The sequence below is a fragment of the Symphodus melops genome (genome assembly GCF_947650265.1).
Source record: "Symphodus melops genome assembly, chromosome: 6".
NCBI lineage: Eukaryota > Metazoa > Chordata > Actinopteri > Labriformes > Labridae > Symphodus > Symphodus melops.
The window spans coordinates 24721423-24735408 of record NC_136696.1 but is presented as its reverse complement, the minus strand read 5'-3'; the positions used below and the strand labels follow the sequence as shown (position 1 = coordinate 24735408).

Here is a 13986-nt window from a genome sequence, read left to right as displayed (position 1 = left end):
TGAAGCACTCATTTTTGTATTTTCAAAGTCGAGCAAATATTAGAAATGCTTTACCTGAAAAACTTCTTCTAGATGTCGTCTCTCACTCCAGATTAGCCGTCCTCACCGGTCTTTAATCAAGGTAGAAAACTACTCCTTCATCATTTTTATTCAGGTAGAAATTAAGTGTTAGGATAGAAGTTCCTCCCACATGTGGAGAGTTAGACTTATGAACAGAGAGAGACAGATTACCGTCTATGATGACGCTGTCCTTTAAGCACTATTGGATTAGCATTAGTGAACAGAACACAGATGTAGATTCACTCGAGTACGTACAGCGTCTGCTGGAACATTTAAGAAAAACTCCCAGAGGCCTTGTGATGAAGATTTTATTTGATCCGATTCTGTTTCAGTTCACTGTTCTAGAAATTCCCCTGCATTGCTCGTCCACGATGAAATAAAGAATCTTCTTTAATATCTTCAAACTGAAGTAAACGAAGCAAAAGCGTCCAGAATCTCGCACTATTATATCTCTATCAAATGTTCACACATTTGTTTTCAAAGGTGGAAATGCTGTGCAGACAAAATGACATATTCAAGTCTGTGGCAGTTTTTACAAACACAAAGTCATACCAAGGGCCGTGGCATAGGCCGAATAGTAATTAAATGCTATGGGTGCCTGCCGTTTGTCTATAGGGGGCAACCTGGCAGCCAAAATGAGTGTAGAAGAAAAGATGAAGATTATAAGAAGGAAGACAAGGAAAGATGTGTTTAACTTTCACTTAATGTTATTTTATCTCATGTAATTGTCCTGTTGTTATTCAGTAATATAACCAAAGAAGCCAAGAACTTCATCACCCATTTAAAAAGGCCCTTGGTTCATACATGACAAGGACAATAAATCTGGGATTTAAAATGAGTCTGGTCGTTCACACATGTAGCTAACCCAGTTTACAGGACACAGTGCATGAGTGAAAGGGTTTTTATGTTTGCAGTCATCTGATATGAGGCAAAACACAAGTTAGCATTTAGCTTCACTATTAGCATTTGAATTCTTGGCTTGGGAAGGAGTTCTGAATGAAGACAAAAAAAAAACTTCTCGACTACAAGAATACTATAAAAGCATGAAATATTAATGTTTCACTAACCAGTGGAAGCCAGTGGTACGGTGAACTTTGAGTAGTTTAAACTCTTCACCCCACTCACTGCCTCTGGGCGCAGGGGAAGGTTTTACTAGAAAGCCGACGACACGTAGATGTGCAGGGAGGTGGAAGGAAAGGAGCCGACTAAGCACAAATGGTCTTTCCTCTTTGGTTCAGCTCAGGGTCAGTGAAATAGAAAGGGACAGCTCCTCTGATGCCATTTTAACGATAGCTGACAGTAGCTGAGCATATTGCGCTGCGAGTGTGTGTGTCATTATTAGTTGTTGTGTTTAAAGAGGTCGACTTGCCCATGAAGTGAATCTCTGTGACCTTGGCTCGAATGAGCGCGTCGCGAAATCCCGCTGAGATTGATGACCTCTTCTCACTTCTCCTAACAGTCCCAGAGAAAGTAATGACACACACCCACACACACATCTCCCTTTCCCGCTGCGACAAGGTGAGACAACAGAAGTGCTGTGTCACATTGAGGGTCAGGACTCGGTTACACAGCAGAATTAAAACGGCGGTTACCTTGAGTTATATAAAAATGAAACACAGCTGGGAGGAAACATTGCCACAGCTCAAATGTGTTTCTCCAGTGGCCATAATCCTCTAGTGTAGACATGACAACGCTTTTTTACACTTTGAAAATATATGGTAATTACGATAACGATTCCCAAGTTAGAAGTGAATAAGAAACACACAGCTGTTTGCACTTGCATAGTAATTGCCCAGCATTCACACACAGTAGATCGGAGAAACAGATGAGGAAAGTGATCCCCGCCCTTCATGCGACTGATTCAATGAAATCTTAATGTATGCAGATAAAGCACTTTAATGGCTTACGATAGCGCAGAAGACATTTCACATGAAGAGTGAAAAATGAAGCTGTTAATGAAGACATTAATAACTAAGATGTTATTATGGTAAAATGATATTCCTGTTTTCCCAAAATCATGCGAAGTGCATTCTCTCGAGTCAGTGATAAATTAAAGAGACTCAGTCCGTAAAAAATAAACTTAGGCGGGAAACAATGAAAATTACTGAATTATTTATATGAGAAATGCTTCTTTTCAAAACTGATTTTCCGGGGGCCTTGCAGTTTAAGTGAGAGCTCTAAGTAGAGAGGCAGGTGGCCTGGGTTTGAATCCGACCTGAGGCTCCTTTCCTGCATGTCATTAGCCCCTCTCTCTCTCCTGTTTCCTGACTATCCACTGCATAAAAAGACTAAAACTGATTTTCCAGAACGATAGCTGAGAACTGAAGTAGCTGAATATTGATTGGGAGAAAAAAAAAAAACAAGGCCCAACATTCAATAAAATATGCTTACCTAGGGTTTCCAACAAGCTAGATTACTTTGTTTAAGAAGTCATTTGGGACTTAATAAAAAACAGCAATAATGCAATTGGAAAAAGTGCAGAATTGAGGAGAGTAATGTTGATTTTTATGTGAATAATTACTATGCAGGTCCATATGAGAGGGAAAAAAACAAGAGGAGGCTGAGCTCAGGAACTCAAATGTCTGGCCAACACAGTTTCCTGTCACTGGGGAAAAGAGATCTCAGCTCGCCTGACCATAAATTCTGCTGTGTTCAATCGATTCCTTCAAGGCAATCTGGCCGAGCTTAACAGTGATGAACATGTTGTCTTCTCGCTTTAATTTAGGAGACCGACACAGGTATTGACACAGAAAGAAACATTCCAGAAGCAGGAGGTGATTGGAGATGGGAATAGGAAAGAACAATAGGACCATAAACATGACACACAGTGAAGTTCAGTTTGCTTTGCTCCCTGCTGTGTGGCTTCAGAAACTGTCAACCCCAGAGATGTCTCTCCTCAGCAATGTTTTCCAGCTCCTTCAGGGGGAATCCTGTGGCCTACATAGGCTTCATATTCCTGTGGTCTCCAGATGGACGTTGATGCACATTTTGAAGTTGGATATATAATAATAATTGTATGTATGAATTAAAATATTAGGTTGTGAGGACCATGTCAATGCAATGCTCCCAAAGTGTAGAACTACTAAAATATGAAACAGAAATGTAACCCCACTCTCAAACAACTTTCATTAACAGACGTTCAGTGAATGAAGTAACATGTCTCGACTGCCTCATCTCCAGGACTTTGAGCCATACAGTAAAGTACAGTGTGGTTCAGTAACAAGAAACAATTAAAGAAAATATTCTTTCTGATAGGTTAATGATATCCAACCACTCCCACCTGTTTGCCATCTGTATCATTTACGGAACATTTTCTGTGATTCACTCTGTTACAGAAAATAACGCTGTGAGGAAATTTCGTCACGACAACAAAAATACATTTTAACCTACTTTAGATTGAGATTCCTGGATCAGTTTCCTCATGTAAGAAGACTCCACAGAGCAATCCAACCTCATTTATTGAAGCTAGTTTGCTTTTTCTGTAAAGCTATACTTTACATTCTGAAAATGTGGTGGGTATAAATGACGTTTTGTCACTGACGGGTGGTTATAAGAGATCCAACTTTTTATTTATCACAAGAGCAGAGAGGAGACACAGCCGAGCCTTTCAGATCAAATCCTGTCAGATCATAATTTCCCGTCTCTCTCCCCCTCACAGCTTTTCTTCTGTCTGCACAATAAAAAAAACAAAACATAAAACAGTGGGTGGATAGCTCAATCTCACTTTACAAACAACTGCAGCAACAGGTCAGAAAACCTTGATTGAACAACTGAAAAAGGATGAGACTGAGAAAACATTGGATGTGATCACAGCTGCTTAACCTGCATAATTCTCAAGTTAGTGATTTAGACCTTCACTCTGACATTTTGAAAATGCTAAGTACCTTTTCCTATGACTGAAATACAATCTTGGGTCAGCGACCTTACAAGCAATTAATAGATGTTTCTAAAGTTCAGATCAAATATTGCTGCGGTCTGGAAGCAATCAGACAACGAGTGTCAGAGACAGAAACTAGATCGAAGGGATTCTCTAAAAATATCAGACACATCCATCAGTTTTTATGGTTTTAGGTGTAAAAATATTCCTTTAAGCCCTGAATGATGAAGTGAGTTCAAGAACTAACAGCAATGACGGCTTACAGGAGAGCAAGGAGGGGTTTTATTTTCATTTTCAGATAAGCATTACAGAAAGCAGACAGGTGAGATTTGGGAATTAAAAAAAAAAACAGCTGCTACTTTCTAATGTGATGTAGTCTTCAGCCAATGAACGTGACAAAAAAGTGATCTATTCTCTATTCTTTGGACTTTGTGACCCTAAAATGAATTCATAAATTAAGTATTATAAGTAATGATGACAATCTCAATGCTAATACGTTAGCACAAGTTAAGCAGTAACAGATGATTAGCATGTATCCAAAATTCACATTTTTGCATGCGGTGCACCTAGCTAAAAAAATGCTACGTAATAAACTACAGTCCAGACGTAAATGTTTAAATGGCTTCTCCTTAGCTAAACTCTCTGATCCAGGTCTATACTCCCCCCGTTACATGGCTTATATCTATGAAAACCGTACCAAACCAGAGGCGTTGGAAAAAATCGATTCAAGTCAAGATTGCATTTATCAATTTTCTTAGATTCTGAAAACATTTTTCAAAACGTACTTTCCTACTTCTTTAAGTACGTTCACCAGCAGCCAGTTTGAGCACAACAAACCTGCTGCTAGCCTTCTCTTTCATGAAGCATCTCTTCCTTCATCACGCCCTACACTGATGCAGCAGGGTGTGCCGGTCCCTGCTCGTACAGTAAGTTCAGCTAGCTCTAAACCTCAATAATGTGTTTCTGTGTACAACAGAACAACGTTAGGGCTAAGCAAATAATCAAGTTCAAAGTTCAAATACGATGCTAGCTTACTGTACGATGTTAGCTTACCATGATCATGAGGACAAGATAATCAAGATTTAAATGATTATTGTGATCTTCACAGAAGCTTCAAAGGGCTCAAGTTCTCCTCCTTTTAAACAAGTTGAAAGAAGTCACAGAGGTCTCAAAGAATGTCTGTGAAGTTTGTCGCCAAAAATCCACTCTGATCCTGTAGCATGCCCATAATCCCCTCTATTTGAGCCCTGCTCGGAACAGGCTGTTTCTTAGCTCTAAATGCAAGTGAGCTGTCTCTCTGATATGGTTTATTTGTTGGGATACTCATTGTCTGTTCCCTAAAGCTCAACTATTCTTCCTGGGATCCACATTAAAACACATGAAATATAAACAGGAATATAAAATGTACAGGCCAAAAAGGAGACTTATAAGGCTTGGGGAAAAGCCTTAAGAAAACAGAATAAACATATAGCTGTGGGAGTGTCACCCATCTGGGGGAGGAGTTACTTCCCTTTGTGATGTCACAAATGATGTCTCCAAACCAAACTTTTTTTAGCAAACATTTTCTGAAAAGTGGAGCAAGTAAAAGACGAAGAGGATGGACTTTTCTAATAAAGTAAGACTAGGGACATACTACTCGTAAAACATTTTGTATTTTGCATAATGTGAACTTAAAGTCAAGTATTTGAGGCTCAAAAAACATTTTTTTCTTCAGTAACATCACTGACCTTCCCCCCCAAAAAAGTTGAAGGTTCAAATTGTGGTTAAACTCAGTCAGTAAAGTTCATTGTTTGTCATCATTCTAAACATATAACCCTATTGTCGAACTGAACTACAACCAATGATTTAACAAGACAGAACAAATAATGCTGAATTTCAACAGAAGGACACACTGTCCTGTCTGTCCTCCACCTGCCACTCCATCCTTTGACCTCTCGATAAAGGACACAGAACCTCTTTAACCCTTTCATCTCAAGGGATTCATCCAAGTGTCATCCCACTCAGGCATGGCAACAGCAACAGGCACAAAAAGGTTCATTCCCCAGGCATCGGAGCAAATTGGCTTCAACATTGAATGTGAATCTTTAATCAGTTTGTGCCACCCCCGGGCCAAATCTCACCTCTACAGCATCCACGTCACGCGATGCCATGGAGATAGCACTCTCCTGGGAGAGTGTGTGTCTTTCCATAAATGCGGAACACACACGTCTAAGGGGAAACTCATCGGGATGAAGTACGCTTAGTATTCCCGGGGAATTTAAAACCATTTTCCTGAATGATAACGCTGTGTTGCAGATAAACACGCAACAGAAAGTCAATTGTATGAGGGATTTTTTAAATTATTCACATAAAGCTGAAACCTGTTGTCATTTTACTTGCAAACTAAATCCCCTCTAATAATTAATCTATTGTGTGCATGTGTTTTTTTTTTCTTTTCCGAAGGTTGCAGAAGCACACAGAGTAGCTAAAAAAGTCCAATCTTAGCTATTGTAATTATAAAACCACCTCCACACTGCGGATCATTCTAGAAAGCCTCTTATTAGTGACTCGATGTCTATCTCTTTCACGAGCTCCCTGCCTGACTAAGCCATCTTACTCAGTTCAACCTCTGTGTGCGTGTGCGTGTGTTTTAGTGTGTGTGGGAGGGAGGATCCACTCGTAATGATTACATCGAGTTCATTCCCACTGATTCTTTTTACTTTTTCCTCTCTCTCCGCCCACACCTCCCTGAATGAGAGTGAGAGAGACAGAGAGTAAGAAAGAAGAGAGAGACGTGATGTTTCACTTCGTACTTCAAAGATCTCTGGACCGCTGGGACATCAGAGCCTGTTTCCCATAAACCCGCTGCTGCTTTATTCTTACTTAGTCTTCTCAGTGCTGCTTTGTAGTATATGGTTTACATCAATCTTTGAGAAATACCTGCATTGACAAGCTGACATGTACAACCTCTACAGTACAGAGCACTGTAAGTGCTGTACTTAAAGAGCTCTCTTTACCAGCGTGTGTATGACATCAAAGCTCTCTGTACAGACAAATACCGTAAAACTTTTAAGAATTAATAGCCCAGGCTTATATTTACTTCAGGCATCAATGTCTGACTTGTTTTCATGATTGAATGTGACATAAAATGGTGGCATTGTGTCAGTTTCACACCAAAAGATGCGACGCATCAGCCATGAGTTTCCCAATCGGTGCATCTCTAAACCAAACCCTGCACAGCAAAGATATCAAAGACTATAAAAATGTAAATCTAGAACAGAAAGAATATTCAAACGTTTTACACATTTGGGATATTTTTTCAAATAATGATCTTTTGATATTTCTTTGTAAAACAGCCCATCTATGCCAACCTTCACCATAGAAGCTATTTAAAAAAAAATACAAAAAAACAAACTGAGACCTCTTATTCTCAAGAATAGGAAATAAAAATAAAACTCCACAAATACTAGTCTGAGCATCCACACACACACACACACACACCTTTGAGAGTTAAGTGTGGGAGGGTTAATCAGAGTAAATCGCTTACACTAATCCATGGCCTATCTCACCTGTCCTCACCTGGGTATTTGTGTAGGCAGCCAATGTGTGTGTGTCTGTGTGTGCAGGCTTGTGTGTGCATTTTATATATAAAGTGACGGGCTGAGCTTCAAAGGCTCCTACGTGCTGCATGTCAGGTTCGGCTTCAGTTGTGCGTTTCTTTTTCTGAAAATGTCAGGTCATCACTGCAATACACCGTTTGACCACTAGGGGCTGCTGTGTAGTATCTGTTATAGAGGGATGCTCCGAAAGCACAGAGTATATCTATGACAGCTTATATTGATGCCTGTATTTAGTCTCTGACATATTTAATGTTTAAACTGTGAACCTGATTGGACCAAAGTGAACTCAGTTGGCTTTGAAAAGGACAGAGTGGTGTTGTGTGTGTGTAACTATAAGGCTGCTGCACTAAACAGCAATGTCATCCCTCTAAATGTGCCTATTCAAATGAAAGTGATCACCATGAAAACTTTAAGGAGAATTTTACAAATTCCTCAAGATATTTGTAAATCTTTGAAAGAATATTAATGTCCAATAGCTTCAGCATTAATCATCTTGGTTTTGCATTTTTTTGTTCTGAAGAGGAAATGATTCACAAATGTAACCTTTAATTTTTGTTAGAACCAGAGAACATTAATTACCATGAATTTACAGTACAAGGCCCACATTATTAGACCAAAAGACCAGATCTTTTGTTTTGTTACAATTAGACAGACAGCAGTGCTTTTCTTAAACTGGACATCAGGTCCACTTTAAATCGGTTCTTCTTTTAGCTTTGCCACACACAACAAGAAAAAACATTTAGTCATTGGAAGAGATTAAAAGTTGGGAACAATTCTGAACTTTTTCTAGCAGTGTTGCTATATATCCTTATATTGTTAGGTGGATTAAAATGCTAAGATTATCAGTATGAAGGTGAATTAAAATGACGGTAGGAAACCTCCCTTGTGGGGCCCCATCTGACAGCAGCTAACCCTGCTGAGCATCTCATATATCACTGCTGTGAAAACCAGAGTTCCTCAGTGACAGTCACTGAAGGAAAATGAAGAGAATTTATCGGTCTGGGAGTGAAAAAAAGAAAGAGGAAGAGCATCAGGACACTGGCTGACAAGATGGTAGCTGGTTGGGTCCCCGATTCGTGTTGCCTCGGGACACGACTGACTTTAGAATCGCCATTGTTTGTAGTATAAAACTCCTAGTGTAGAATATGAGAGTTAAAAGGAAGAATAAAAAAGCACGATGTAATCTCACCTTTAGTATAAACCTGAATAACTTCACTGATGTGACCTTGTGCTTTTCTATTACAACATTAAAAGAAACATATTTTTTTATTCTACACAAGTACATTGCTTAATAAAAACTAGTTTAGTCTGAGATCTTAGGATTTAATTAAACTATTGTGGTTCTGGTTTGAACACACTGTTGTGTTCTTTTGAATAATAATTACGCTTAAAAGGTCAAATTCTGACTTTTTCCTTGCACTCCGTAAAGCTGAGATTGAAACGCTCATGTTGCTTAACAAGTGAAGATGGAAAGCAGGAACTCATAGAGACCATGAATTAATTAACCTCGCTTTGTTGTGGCCAGGTGACCTTGTCGGTCTGCAGCACTTTGAGAGTCCTGCGGCCTGACATGGGAGACGAAAGCCTTCATAAATGGAAAGTAGTTGGTGCAGCAGGAAACATCAGCGTCAAGTTGTGATCGATTTATCAGAGAAATGTTCGATTTGGACTAATTGAACACGAAGGACATTCAGTGCAAAGAGGAGCAAATCATCAGGAATAGAAAAGGTAACCATGAAATAACATCAAATCAGCCACTGTACCCTGTACTCTCAGACACCTTAAACAAATCGTCGGCAGGTAGAGGAGCGCAAAAAGAAACTCAACCCAAGGACAGGTGAAATGTTACACTTTCCTAGCACTCTCTATTAAGCCGACCCGACCCACGGGAAGCCTGCGACACAGATTGAGTTCTGTGGTCACCATCAGGGGTCATCTGGTGAACTCTCTGCTGACCTGAGCAAATAGGAATCTTTTTGCTTCTGTGTGATTCGATCGTCTGAGGAAATTCTGCCCTGATGTACACAGGTGAAGTGAGTCCAACTCTGGAGCAAGCAAGTACCTGTTTGAAACGTTTCCTTCACTGTAGACCAGGATAAAAGCCCTTTTAAATCATTCTCAGCCTGTGGTAATTAGGGAGTACCTTGAGGCTCTCAGATTAACAGAGAGACCCACTCAGCTGTGAATTGACTTTGCCAGAAGGGAAGGGGTCTCTCCCTCAAAGAGGGGCACGCAGTTTGTCCTTAAAGGAACTCAAAGTGACATTTTTAGGGGGAATCGACAGCCCCCTTGATTTTCAGACACCTTAAACAGCAGATTTGAAATTTCTGACTTGAAGTGAAAATTTGTTCTTTAAGTGTTACACAATACCTGTGTACATATCACTGCTGAATCCAAAAAGGCATCCACAAGCTGATAGCTTGATCTTCATCTGGTCTGGTCCAAAGTGTGCACATTCAGAGTGAGGAGGTAGAATCAGACTGGCCTGCACAGCCTTACTTTATGGTCTACCTTACGATCACGTTGAACTGTTTACAGCCGCTTTGTCGTCTTTAAATACTGCAGTCTCTTTATTAACGTTGTCTTATTGTTACAGCAAAGTTATTTAAATGTTTTAAATGAAATGTTTTTTTATGCAAATGAGCCTAAAACTCTGAATTTGAGACTTCAGTCATAATTCAGTTGTTTCTGTGGTTACAACAAAAACGAGTAATGGAGGAGTGTTTTGTTTCGCATTTTATTCAGTTAAACTGAAAAATGTACATATCCTTCCTGAGAGCAGCTCAGCTAGTTGAGAGTAGATCATGATCAATACTCTTTATTTACCCTGACTTTATCAGTGCACCGATAATCCCCCCCCCCCCAACACACACACACACACACACACACTACCTTATCATCTCTTCTCAGCTGAGAGGAGAGCGGATATAGGATTGGATAAGAGTGGACAGGAGACAGAAGTGACACTGCTGTTTTCCCACAATGGAAGTTTTTTTTTTTTTCTGTCCACTGAAAGAAATGTGATCCCCTGGTCTATTTCTGCACCTGAGCCATCGGATCGCTCTCTTTTGAAGTGTTATCGATCTGCATGGTGCGCTATACGGAAAAAAATCAATACTCACTGCCTCCATCCCTGGTCCTCAGGTCTGGACGACCTCACACTGCTTAAAGGGAAGAGGCTTTTCCAATGATCTTCCTCATCAGTGAACGAAGATAAGTGTTACTTTTCAACCATCTTGTGTATGTGTGCTATAAACTGCAGTAACTGTGAAGAACACCACTTTACATTTTGCTCCTTCATGCTATTTCCTTACAATATAAGCACTCCAATGTTCACAGAAAAGTTGCCTCGGCAGTCTAACTTGATCTGGACCAGCAGCTTATGTTGGCAAATGTTATATTATATAACACATTTAAGACAGCCAGAATATCCTAAAGAAATATTTAAACCCTTCTTTTGATAAGTCAGAATGAAAGAGGATCTAGCAGAATAATAGAAAGCTGTCAAGGGATAAAAAAGTATGACTCCTCCAATTTAAAGTCTTCAGATGTCTAATGGACACTTTCACGTTACATCACGCTGGTGTTAAGACACCTCAGACAGCTGGGAATGTCAGACATCACAGAGTACCTGACTTCATGCTCTCCGGTCGTGCCCCTGCTGTTCGGGACTTGAGGGTTACCAAAATTGTATACAGGAGATTCCCAGATTATCTACCTGGTTATTCCCTGGCTGTGTCCACGCAGACCTGGTCCAAACCGGTGCTTAGACAAAACAAAGTGGCAATATGTCGTCATGTGCTCCTTGCAAACATGTCTCGTTGCAGATGTTAGGGGATAATAGTCTGTCGAGACTGCTTCATGAAACTTGGAAATACAGCTTCACATGAATAACCTTTCTGTAGAAAGACCGAAATATGAGAAAATGACATCTTTAAAGAGGGAGAATACCTGATTAATATTCAGGATGTTCCTCGCTGCACGAGTCGAAAGGTCTTAATTATGAATATATCTCAGGACACATAAAGTTTCAGTCATTTTCAAAATTACTTATCTTTTTCTGTATCATATCTCTTAATATCTCGCTTTCTGTTTTTCATTATAAAGTAAGCGTTAGAGCGTAAGTTTGATTTCTGTTTTAAATCATGAAAAATGAAGACTGTATAATTTGTCTGCAACCTTTCTGCCTTCTGTACTTGGGTTTTGTGTTCAATTTGTTTTTGTTTTTTAGCATGACAAAAACAACATACAAACTTTGGATAAGGCGTCACAGGTGAACAGCCAGTTGTACGGATGTACGGGATGTTTATATCACCCAACTTTAAGAACATGGAAAAGGTGTGAACTTCACTCTGACTGAGAAGACTCATCGCAACAAACCACATCAAGTTAACAAGATTTGATACAACTGAATAACTGAAGGACATCCAGAACTCTGACAGTACTGTCTCAAGATACACAGACATGCTGCGGGGACTCAGCGTCACGTCAGCAGGATTCAGAGGTCAACGTACACTGTGCCACCAGGCTGAGGAATCAATACAGCCTCATACAAGGCAATATGAATGAACACAGACCATTGAACCCACAACATGTCCACATACTTATCATGTGATTGTCCCCTGAGGTGAGGAGGAGAAAATAAAAATGATAAGTATGTTTCCATCCCCGTGTTCAGAGCTCAAATGTTGTCGCAGGCGGAGCAGTTCCATCAGTTTTATCAATAAACAACAGTTGTGAGCACAAATGAAGGTGACTCACTTTGGTTCACACGAGAGGAGGAGTGTTTCTTTGTAAGCACGAACAGACTGGGAGACAGATGGACAAATGATAGAAATATTGTTTTTAGTTTCACAAGACTCAGTCTGTTTTTCTCCGAAGGTATTTTCTACTTTTACAACTGTGGAACTTAAGTTCGGTGTCATTTTCTGCTGACGGCTGCTGCTCACCAGCATCTGCCAGCAGTGCAGTTATAAGCTTTTCTGTGGATGTCCTGCATGTTCATTGTGTGTGTGTGTGTGTGTGTGAGTGTGTGCGTGTGCTTATACATTTATGTGTGTTTGATCCCATCAGGCCCTTACCTGGCATATGATTGAAATAATCCCTTATTCAGCATCTGTTGTTTTTTTAAAAATGGGTTCTGGGCCAAAGAATACTGTAATCACATAGACACATGAGACAGGCCCAGACACACACACACACACACAGACACACACACACACATACTGCAGGTCCACACTTCCCTGAACAGTCACCATGGTGATTATACACAGAGTTCAGCTTTGATGCAGTGCAGAGGGATTAAATGTCCACTAAACCCAATTCTGTCAATCAAACATTGTAAAAAAAAGAAGTTATATTGATGTATCCGTAATGAAATTGTCACATATGCTTAATACATAATGCTGACTTGTATATCCTTACATCTGCTCAGTTCAAAACAGACTCAATCAGTACAGAATATCAAGTCAGCCTTTGGACACTTTTTAAAGCAGACTGCCTGCGATGGTTTTTGAGGGTGCAAAATAAAGTGAGAAGAATTGTGATTACTTGGTCAGATACTGTCACAGGTACTGAAGATGAAAAGTGACAAGTGGGAAATTGGGGACTTTTGCATTAAAATGAACAGAGCAGAAGACAGATGGACAAGTGATAGAAATATTGTTTTAGGCAGAAGGTATTTTCTACTTTTACAACTGTGGAATCAAGTCCATGGTCATTTTCTCCAGACGGTCTATCTATCTATCTATCTATCTATCTATCTATCTATCTATCTATCTATCTATCTATCTATCTATCTATCTATCTGTCTGTCTGTCTGTCTGTCTGTCTGTCTGTCTGTCTGTCTGTCTGTCTGTCTGTCTGTCTGTCTGTCTGTCTGTCTGTCTGTCTGTCTGTCTGTCTATATATATATATATATATAATTATTTTTATTTTTTTTCATGAAAATAGACATTTTCTTCAGCCAAAGCAGTTATCATCGACACACAGGCAGCAAACATACAAACAGAAACAAAGAGAATACTTCTGCATTTAGAAATGTTCAATAAAAGATCAATAAATTAGAGGAAGCTGTTGAACGTTTGGCAGCACTTTAAGTCAAACGTACCCAAGGGGACGACTAAGTGTACCGGATCGTAAACTAGCATTAAAGGACAAAAAAGATCATATGTCACCCCGTTCCATAATATTGGTGTGATACTGATTTGCTGCTTTCATATAACATATGTATATTCAGCATTTTGGTCAAATATTGCGAGCCATCAACCATGTTAAAGTATTTATGTCTTCAACTCTCAGCATCAGAAATATTTCTGCATTGGCAACACCGAACGATTGCAACTAACCTTCTGACAATCTGCATTTAAAAATCTAGAAAATAAAAATCAACTTCACCGACAATCAAGCTGAACAAGAAGTGAAAGGCTCGAAGAAGTCAAAACGCTGCAG

At 39.7% G+C, this 13986-nt stretch overlaps 1 protein-coding gene across 2 annotated transcripts in view; it reads right to left on the bottom strand.

Moving 5' to 3' along the window:
- map1ab (microtubule-associated protein 1Ab) overlaps positions 1-13986 on the bottom strand; it is a 72211-nt gene that overhangs the window by 48359 nt on the left and 9866 nt on the right. The window lies entirely within an intron of this gene.